We start from the raw sequence: 10,850 nt of genomic DNA on the forward strand, positions 1-10,850 counted from the left end.
CTCTTTCTTTCAAAGCAGGCTATGGACGTCATCAAATGACAGACGAGCGTTATTGCTGCTAGTCTGGCAGAATCAGGACACTCATTTCAAACTTTTCGCGTCTCAGGAATTCCATCTCTTGGTCAAGTTCTAGGCAAAGCGGTGTGAAAAATACACTCATGAAAACACGGGTCAGAAGAGGGATGGGGAATCCAGGCTGTTCTTAGTCTTCAGGGAGGTCTACGGCTGACAAAGGTCTTCCTGTGCCCTCAGAAGCCAGGAAGCATGAGCATGGGAGGAGACCCTGGAGGCTGCAACACTGACTCAAGTATGAGAGCCCAGCAGAGAAAAACTTCCACCCAGATTAAGTCTTAAAACACCTCCTGCACCCCTAGAAGGCTGTGTAACTACTTGTTGGTTTTTGTGAATAAAGTGGCACTTTCTCCCCAGACCACCCTCACAGCAGCCTCTCCGTCCAGTCCCAGGCTCGACAGCCAGCAACCATCCTCGCTCAGCCGGGGCTTCAGATTCCTTGGAAGGGAAAAGGACCTCACCTCTCCAGGTTCCTTCCTACAGGTTTGGGCCCATACCTCAGGCCTTGCCAACCTCAAGTACCACCCACTTGGTCCTCCTTTAGGACCCGCCTCCTTCCGGCCCCTCCCCAGAGTGGCCGCTTGGCCCGCCCTCCTCCTGCCTGCTGTGCTTCCGGGCTCGCTTTCTTCAGGTCCGCTAGAATCGCTCGGCTCCAGGGCTTCCCCTGGGCCCGGCCTCCACCCAGTCGGCTTCTGAAGTCTCCTCCCTCTGGAGCCCACCTCCCGGAAATTCTCCCTTAGCTCCGCCCACCCCTCCTCTAGCAAACAAGGCCCCGGCTCCGGGTCCTCCGAGGCCTCCCAAGTCTCCAACAGCCGTCTCTTTCCGTCAATTCCCAGGGTATCCACCACCACCTCTCCCGCCCCGCTTTCGGAGCTCCAGGCTGGTGTCAGCCACTTTAGCCCCGCCCCCGGCCCCGCCCCTCCACCAGGCCCCGCCCCTCTCCTCTCCCCGCCGAATCTTTGGACTGTTCCAAAGCCAGGCTTAGGGGGTGGAGAGACCCCACACGCCTGGGTACTTTGGCTGTATCGGGCCCTGGCTGCAGTGTCCCAATGCCGGTGTCACCGAATCCTCCCTGGGAAAGCGGGCGAGAAGGAAGCATAGCCTGAGGCCAGGGCGGAGGGGAGGGCCGGGAGTTGGGGGCCCGCTCCGGGAGGCCCCCCCCGCCGCACGCCTGAGTGGTGCGGGCCGAGGGAAGGACTCGCGGCGGAGGGGCTCGCGCTCCGTCAGTGCAGCGCGAGCGGCGCGGGAGCTGCGGGCACATCCTGAGGAGCTGAGGGGGTGGTGGCGGTGGAGCCTCTCGCGCGGTGCGCCGCTTGTTCACGCCGCGGCCGGGGCCGCCTCCTTCCTCCTGCTTTCTTTCCCTTCCTCTCTCCCTTCCGCCTCCGGGCTCGGCGGCGCCGTGTCCTGTGCCGCGCGGCTTCCTCTAGACCTCTCGGCGCGGGTGAGTGGCGGCTGCGGGCGTCTCCTAGGGGTGCGTGTGCGGTGTTCCCAGCGCCTTCTCGTCTCCCACGCGTGCAGGAGGGCTGCTACCTATTTTTAGAAACTCTTGTTCTTCAGCCTTTCGGGGAGTCCTAGGAGCCCGACTCACTCCAGGCCCCCCCCCCCTCCGCTTCCCCCCTCGGGGTCGCCGGCCCCGGCCCACTCGCGCCGGTTCCCGGCCTCCTGGCATTCGCCGCCCGCCCTCGTCGCGGGCCGGGCCGGGGCCAGGAGTTGGGGTGGGCCGGCGCCGGCGCCGCTTGGAAGTTGGAGTCTTTTGTGCTTGCGCCCCGCCCCGCCCGGCGAGGGGAGGAGGGAGGAGGGAGGAAGGAGGAGGGGAGCGGAGGCCTCGCTGGGGAGGCCTCGGGCGGGCCTGTCCCTGGCTCCGGCCTTGGCCTGGGGCTGCTTCTTGCCTCTCGTGCCAGAACTGGGTCTTCAGACTCCTTTAAGCGCGCAAACCTAGCTCTGCCTGGCTCTCTCACTTCGGACCCCACCTCTGCGGTCCAGGGATCTTTGCACATCTTGGATACAGATAGGAACAAGCTACAGGCCCTCGAGTTGGGGCCGGATCCTGCATTTTGTCCCAGCTCCTTTGGGGGCCGAGTCCCAGTGTGTTTGCTCCCTTGTGAAATAGATCAAAGATGGAAACTAACCTCACTGGATGATCATGGATTCAAGCGGGGAGGGAAGGGGCTTGGGAGAGAAGGCTTATACACCAACAGGTAACATTTAATGAGATTGAGTCAGGAAATTCATAAGCGTCTATCATTTAATGTTCACAACGGTCCTCTAGAGTTATCTCCACTTACAGAAGCGGAAATCAAGGTACAGATAGATTAAAAAATGTAATCTAACTCACTTGTAGCCACAGAAGTGTAAAGCAGTGATGCTGGTACCTGTCACTTTTTTTCCCTGATGTAAGCACATGTCCTCTGTTATTGCAAAGGGTGTTTTGGTTTACATCATTAGGTCACACAGTTTATAGAGACATAACTCTGGATGAATGTCCACTGTAGTACAGATGAAATCCTACTCTACCAGAGCTCCAAGGGAAAGTAAGTTAGGGTGAATGTTCTTGCTGGTGTTGCCTTTGCAAGTTAAGAATGTTGGGCACTCCAGATCTCAAACACAATTGCACATCTGTGGTGTTTGGCTTAAGGAATCCTCAAGTCTTAGAAATAGTGAAGTCTGTTTTTTGTTGACGTTATGTTCTTCCCTCTATACCCTGTATGTTCTTAGTACTATTTTTTTCTGTTTTCAGATAAAGGCCCAAGGGGGTTGAAGTGCACTAAAATTAGGGAAGTGCTCTAGTTTTCTGATGTATTTGATTCTAATGGTAAAGTGAATCTAAAAATCACACTGGGAAGTTAGTTCTTTTGCCAGCTCTTGATTCTCCTGACGTTTGTATTAGTAGATCTGTTTTGGTTTCCCTCACCCTCAAAATTCTAGATTGAGGAATGGTGGTATACACGAAGGTGAAGCCTTACATATTGTAAGGTCCAACTTTCATATCTGACTGTGCCCTCTTTCTTATTTGTGAACTCTGGAAAGGGGAGGTAAATTGTCTAAATTCACAGACCTCCTTAATAATAGAACTATAATTCTCAGTCTTTCAGGCTAGTAATTTTTAATTTTTTCCCTCTATACCTTGCCACCTCTTAAAAGGGCACTAATCTTTTTCAGACCTTAAGATCAGGATTTCTGTGTAATTGGAATCCTCAAGGCATTTCTGTAGTCCCAGCCATTTTCTGTGCCTTGTGTTTTAACGTTAAAAGGAGGCCAGATTTTGTAAGACAGAATTGTCAGGTGTCTTTGTTAGTCATTTCTGTTTTGTATTATGATTATAGGACTCCTATAACCAGTATCTGGTTTGTTACATTTGTTACTTAGTGTAAAGGAATATCCTTTTTTATGTCTCCTTTTTACTGTAAGGCAGTGGAGACATAGCAGGGGCACTTGCTTTAGGTCACAGAATTAATATGTATAGCAGACAGAATGCCTCATGGAGGCATTTTCTGTGGCACAGACTAAGCCCTCTGAGCTATTGTGGAACTCTGAACCAATTTCTTTATGTGTAAACTCAAGAGTTGAGGGGACTATGGAAAGAAAATTATTATGAAAGTGCTTTGTTGTAATAGTAAATAGCTGACAATAAGTACTTTACATGTTCTACCAATCACTGACTGGACTGAGAATTTAACAGTGGAACAAACATGTCATTTAATCTTCAGAATACTTATGAACCAGGTACCATTCTGTTCTATAGGAGAAAAAAGCTTAGAGAAGTTTTGTGATTTTTCTCAATTACATGTAATAGCTGAAGTGGTGAAATCAGGATTTAAACTGCAAACTTTTAAACTGGCAGGCTTTAAGAAAATTACATATATATGTATATGTACTAGTAGTGGGGCTTGAACTTGGCTTTGCTTTTCTGCTCAAATTAAGTAAGCTACTACTTGAGTCACACCTGCCTTTTGCTGGTTAATTGGCAATCAGAATCATGGAATTTTCTGCCTTGGCTGGTTTTAAACCGCTGTCCTCAGATCTCAGCTTCTTGAGAAGCTAGGATTGCAGGTGTGAGCCACCAGCTCTGGGTGTGTGTGTGTGTGTGTGTGTGTGTGTGTGTGTGTGTGTGTATTTTTTTGGGGGGGGAAGGGGGGTTGGTCGTGGGGCTTGGACTCTGGGCCTGGGTGCTGTCCCTGAACTCTTCAGCTCAAGGCTACTGCCCTATCCCAGGGCCTGGCTCTGAGCTTTTCAGCTAAAGGCCACCACCCTACCCCTTGAGCTACAGCACCACTTCCGGTTTTCTGGTGGTTAATTGGAGATAAGAGTCGTCTCTAGGTCTGTAGTGCCCGGGCTGGCTTTGAACCTTGATCCTCAGATCTCAGTCTCCTGAGTAGTTAGGATTACAGGTGTGAGCCAGAGTGCTCAGCAACAATATATTTTTAAACTTATAACTTTATAACTTTAACCATTTAAACATGCTTAATTCTGTGTCATTAAGCATATTTACATTGTGCAGCCATCACTACTATCCATCTTCTAGACTTTTTTCTTCTCCCAACTGAAGTACCCAAGAACACTTAACTCCTTATTCCCTCATGCCAGGAGTGAAGAAAAGTGTGGGCTGGTCTGCAAAATCATTTGTTACATGACATGCCAGACATGGAATGCTGCTAGTTCATATGCCTGTATTACTAATTATGAATGGCCTGTAATGATATAAATAATATCTAAATGGCTGTATGCAGAAAAAAAGGTTTCTCATCCCTGCATCTTAACCCTTGACAACTGTCATTCTACTTTCTGTGCTGAATTTAACCACTGTAGACCTCATATAGTGAAATCATACAGTATTTTATTTTTTCTTTTTGTTTTTTTGTTGGTTAAGGGGCTTGAACTCTGGGCTTGGGCACTGTTCCTGAGCTCTTCAGCTCAAGGCCCCAATGGCCCTACCCCTTGAGCCAGAGTGCCACTTCAGGTTTTCTAGTGGTTAGTTGGAGATAAGAGTCTCACAGACTTTAGTGCTGGGCTGGCTTTGAACCGTGATCCACAGATCTCAGCCTCTTGAGTAGCAAGGATTAGAGGCTAGTGTTTGTCTTTTGTGACTGGTACTTTGATTGTCTTCCTTCTTTGCAGAGTGCTTAGTGAACACAAAATTGCTACTAGTTCTCACGCAGCAGGGTGTGACATGAAGCCCCTGAGCGGGAATCTGGGTTTCGTTGTGTCTCTGGTAAAGTTTTCTCTGCTTTTCTTCTCTCTTGAGGATTGGACTTCCTTATTGCTGAAAACTTTCCTGGATTTGTGATAGTCTTTTCTATATTTTCAGAAAAATACAGCCCTTAAAATAGAACAGACAACTTCTCCCCTGTGGTTACCTACTTTTCTGACCATCCAGCCTTTGCATGTAAGGAGAGATGCAGTGAGCAGAAATAACAGTGTTATGTCAGCAGCAGTTTGGATTGAAAGGTCTCAGAAGCTGATGAAGTGGATTAACTCCCTCTCTGTGTCCCCCCTTCTCCCCCCCAGTCCTGGGCCTTGAACTCAGGCCTGAGTCCTGTCCTTGGGCTTTCTCAAGGCTAGAGTTCTACCACTGGAGCCACAGCATCATTTCCAGCTTTTTTCTATCTATGTGGTACTGAGGAATTGAACCCTGGTCTTCATGCATGCTAGGCAAGCACTCTTACACCTAGGCTAAACTCCCATCCCCAATCTGTGTCTCCTTTTTTTTAAAAAAGCACACAGGCAGGATTAACATTTGGATTCTTAAAGTGTATATATGGGTCCTTACTGTACCATGTGGTTAGGCTGGAATTAGATGTTGCTTTTTAGTCAAAATTCTCTTTGATTTGACTATTGCTGTGTCTGTTTTAGGGTGAAGTGTTTATGAAAGCTCACTGGAATTTTGTCCTAACGCCATTAGAGGGTTGGGATAGGTAAGGTTCCAGAGACGGGGAAGCAGGGTATGTTTGATCACGATGTGCTCTCCCTAAAAATCTGATGGGCCCCCTTGCCTCTTTTTGTTTGCTATTACCAAAAATTTAGGGCCTTGCACTTTTGCTTGGCTTTTCTGTTCACAGCTGGTGCTGTGAGACTTGAATTCTGGGCTTGGGTGTTGTCCCTAAGTTCTTCAGCTCAAGGCTACTGCCCTAACCCCTTGAGCCACCGTCACTTCGGTTTTCTGGTGGTTAATTGGAGATAAGAGTCTTACAGACTTTGGTACCCTGGCTGGCTTTGAACCATGATCTTCAGATCCCAGCCTCCTGAGTAGCTAGGATTATAGGCGTGAGCCACCGTGTCTGGCTAGATTCTCCAATTCTCAGGCTAGCTTTGAACTTAGTGCTCCAGGACTTAGCATCCTGAGTAGCTAGGATTACAAGGGTGAGCCACTAGTGCCCAGATGGTTATTTTTATTTTTTTAGTCTTTTTGTCCAGTGGCAAATGTCTCAGTTTATCTATTTGAATAATGAAGGGAAATAATGATGAGATGACCTGCAAAGTTGCTTTCAGCAATAACATTTTATGAGTCTAGATAATTTAGATGATATTTCTGGGAGCAATTTTCCTTTCTCTTTCTCTTTCTTAGGTAATGGTAGAGAGCAGAGATGGAGATGCACCTGAGTAAATAGAAAAATCTGTTACTCAATTTTATCTGTATTTAAGTGTATAATTGGAAGGAAGAAAATAACGGGCACATCACCTGCTTTCACTTGGATACTAAAAGGAAGTTTCAGACCTGTGATCAGAGTGCAGCTCATAGACCCTTAGGATTCCAGAAGTGCAGACAGTCAGGTAGAAGTGGAAGTTTAGTATGGGAGCCTGAGGATCACTTTGTCTGGTTTCTACTGCTAAGTGCGTCTTAACCTGGAAGTAAAAGAGGAAGTTGGGAAATTGTTACTTTAGTCTCCGTCTCCAGAAAAGCTGTTAAAGCTCTCCACTACTCAGTATTTATCAAAGATACCCAGCATCAAGCTGGGTTAGGGAAAGGGGCCTGTGATTGAATATTTAGGTTTCTCCGGGGGCATTTATTTGTAGTGGGAGTGGTCAGCTGATTAAAGGGCAAATCTGGCCATCCTCCTAATGTATTCTGTTCATTAAGTTGCACTGGGGGAAAGAGCTTTCAGTGTTTTGGTTTTTTTTTTTGACAGTCCTGGGGTTTGAACTCAGGACCTGAGCACTGTCGTGGGCTTTCTCAATGCTAGCACCCTACCACTTGAGTCCACAGCACCACTTTAGGCTTTTTCTATGTACCAAGGAATCGAGCTTCAGGACTTCATGAATGCTAGGTAAGCACTCTTACTATTTGTCCAAACTCCCTGTCCCAGTGTTTTTGTTTTTGGGGTTTGAACCCTGGGCCTGGGTGCTGTCCCTGAGCTCTTTTGCTCAAGGCTAGAGCTCTACTACTCTGAATAGGAGTCTCACACAGAGGCTTAGAATGTGGCTTAGCGATAGAGTGCTTGCCTGGCAGGCATGAAGCCCAGGGTTCAATTCCTCAGTACTACAGAAAAGGCTCAGGGATAGTACCTAGGCCAAGCCCCAGGACTGGCCAAAAAGCCTCGCACAGCCCTTCTTGTTGGGCTGGCTTCAGCCTCCTGAGTAGCTAGGATTATAGCACCTGGCTCTGGGGTTTTTAGTGCTTGCCAAACTCATGTTAATTGTAACTACTTAATACTCTGGGATTTTTTTTTTTAAATAATAGCGTTGGAATACGTTTCTTGTGATATTTTTTCCTTTTAGCAGTTTCAATCTCTAGTTTTATGGAAGTGGCTTTAGAAATTTATCTCTGGAAGAAGAAAATACTAGAGCATTGAGAGTATGTCAAGATTAAATTCTAAATTCTAGGCTTATGGAAAATATCTTTCAGTGTATAAACAGATGGGTATTGCTTTTTGGAATGGACTGATTGCTGAAAATTTACTTTGAGGCCGGGGAGTTTGGCTTAGTGTTAGAATGCTTGCCTAGCATGCACAAAGACCCAGGTTTGACTCCTTGGTACTACATATGTAGCAAAAAGCCAGAAGTGGTGCTGTGGCTCAAGTGGTAGAGCCCTAGCCTTGAGAAAAATCCAGGGACAGTGCTCAGGCCCTGAGCCCAAGCCCAGGACTGGCCAAAAAAAAAAAAAAAAAATTACTTTGAGACAAATTTAGCAAATTTTCTGTTGCTTTCCATTATAAACTTGGAGCCATAGTCCCATGGGCATACTTGTAAATCTTAAGACTATAAAAATTATATTTAAATATGTTTGTTAAATGGTTGCTTAAAAGCAAATAATAAAGGAGAAAATAAACACTATAGATATCTCACAGAACGGGAGAATAGGGCTGGATAAAAATTGAGTCAGAAGTTTACATTTCTTTAAAGAATTAGCCTTATGAGGTAGGTATTCTTATGTGAGATTCCCTGTTCTTGAAATACCTTATTAGGACTGAGTATTTCTGCTTATTTGTCAAGAATCGTTGCATTATTCCAAATAAGTATTCTCTTTTTGAAGAGCAAGTTTCAAAGCTTAGTATTTTTGACCAGATTTTCTTTATTCTAGAGGCATTTATCTGGTATTTAGCTGTCTCTTGTTTCTTTGTTAAGGATTTTAGTAAATTTAAAGGCATGACTTCTTTAGATCTATTTGTCTAGTTTCCTTTGCAGTTTGTGTTAGTTGAAAGCAAGCTCAACAGTAAATTTAAAAGAACTCATTTCTGTAACTTTGAGTTTTTTGGGGTCTAAATTATGATCCTTCTATTTTTTTTTTTGCCAGTCCTGGGCTTGAACTCAGTGCCTGAGCACTGTCCTTGGGCTTTCTCAAGGCTAGAGCTCTACCACTTGAGTCTCAGCACCACTTCTGACATTTTTCTTTTTTTTCTATGTATGTGGGACCAAGGAATCGAACCCCGGTCTTCGTGCATGCTAGGCAAGCACTCTACCACTAGGCCAAACTCCCGGCCCCATGATCCTTCTATTTTGAGAAGTTGAATGTTTCTTACTTTCCCAGACCATTTTATTATTTTATTTTATTTATTTTTTTTTGCGTTTTTTATTGTAATTAGTAAAAGGGTTACATGATATTTGCCAGATAGAAGGTGCATTAATTCACGTACATTGATACCCTTTCACATGTCTTGGTACCCATTTCCCTCCCCCCCTCACACCCCTCCCAGACCATTTAAATTAAGGCTTTTGGACTTTTTTTTTTCCTTGCATATGGCTTAAGCTGGCCCTGAGAACTATCGTCAGTATAGTAATGAGGGCTGTGCATGAATTAGTTGAGCACAAGAATAACTTTAAACTTTAAAAACTCACCCTTGGTTGACTTTTACACCTATTAAAGTCAACATTTACTACAATTAATAGAGTTGGATACTACAAATAAATACAGTTGGCTAGAGTTATCTACTGTGTTTGGTGGTTTAGTTCTCTGGTTTAACATGGAGTACCTACTATGTGTTCTTCCTGTGAAGAACATACAAACCACATACAACTTGATTTTTGTCTTCAATTATTTTTAGTATTGGGAGGGACACAGTAGGACAAATCTTAGTACCTTTCTGTCTTTGTTGCCCTGGCTTAGATATTTGGATTCTTGAGTCAGATTAGAAATAGCATAATTGATAAGTGCCTTACTCTTGGCACTGAGGGGAATATAAATATGTTATGTGTAGTCTGTTCTTTGAAGTTATGTCCCTCAAAGATAACATCATGAAGATGTTGCTGACAATAAGGTAGTTTGGTGTATAGTTTGGCTTAGGTGACTAAGATCTATTGTTTCCTAGTACTGATAATTCCCGGTAGACTAGAGAAATGATTTTCTCTCTTAAACCATCACTTTCTTATCTATAGCATGGGGCTAATCCTCCTTGTCTTAACTTCCTCATAATGTTGTTATGGGAAAAATATATCAAAGAGCCTGCTATGAAGCAATTTACCTGTGAAAAAATTCATGAGTCGGGCTGGTAGTTTGGCCTAGTGGTAGAGTACTTGCCTAGCATACACAAAGACCCCGGTTAGATACCTCGAAACCACATACATAGAAAAAGCCAGAAATGATGCTATAGAGCTCTAGCTTTGAGAAAGCCTAAGGATGGTGCAAAAGCTCTGGGACTGACCAAAAAAAAAAAAAATCCATCAGTCATTTGCCAGAGATAATAGGTGAGTGGCAGGTATTGAACAGTAGAAATCTCTTTGGTCAGAAAGAGTGATCTGAGTTTCTCTAGAGCTAGGAGATATAATATAAGCTTTTTTTTTTCCATCCTTTTTGAGGGTCTTATTATGTATCTAAGCTGGCTTTGTACTCAAGATCCTTAGACTTCAACTTCCCTACTAATGTAATTATAGGTGTGTATTACCTGGTATATTCAGCATAAGTGAATATGTATTTGACTTGGATGGGACTTGTGGCATTTATGGGTAATGACCATATGCTGTCTAAAGCCATTCTTATTTCTAATATTCTGTCTGTGCTTATAAATGCTAATATTTGTTTTCTCTCAGTCTAGCCAGAGACATCTGAGCTCATGGGCTTCTTTCACCTAGGAAGTCATCGGAGATTTATACTGCATTATACTGAAGGGATTTTGTATAATGGGAACATCTTGAGCAAAAACACAGATGATGACTAGAGTATCATTCATATTGCTACTAATAAACAGGGGAAGGAGATAAATGTTCCATATTTTGCAGGTTGATGATGACTTCTTATATATAGGCTCCCAGAGCAAGTAAAAAATAATTGTACTGTTCTGAAGCCAAGTTGTATTTAAATGCTAGATGAAGAATAACTTCTTTGCCCTGTAGTTTCTTCATTTCAGGGA

At 44.8% G+C, this 10,850-nt stretch overlaps 1 protein-coding gene across 1 annotated transcript in view; it reads left to right on the forward strand.

The window, feature by feature from the left end:
* The first annotated feature begins 1,291 nt into the window (after positions 1–1,291).
* Positions 1,292–10,850, forward strand: part of Raly (RALY heterogeneous nuclear ribonucleoprotein) — a 48,817-nt gene continuing 39,258 nt past the window's right edge. Inside the window, exon 1 of the mRNA XM_090352190.1 lies at positions 1,292–1,513. The gene's annotated coding sequence lies outside the window, so the exon portion shown is untranslated. The remainder of the gene's footprint in view (positions 1,514–10,850) is intronic.

Source organism: Megascapheus bottae, chromosome 18 (genome assembly GCF_031878675.1).
Source record: "Megascapheus bottae isolate mThoBot1 chromosome 18, mThoBot2.hap1, whole genome shotgun sequence".
Taxonomy (NCBI): Eukaryota; Metazoa; Chordata; class Mammalia; order Rodentia; family Geomyidae; genus Megascapheus; species Megascapheus bottae.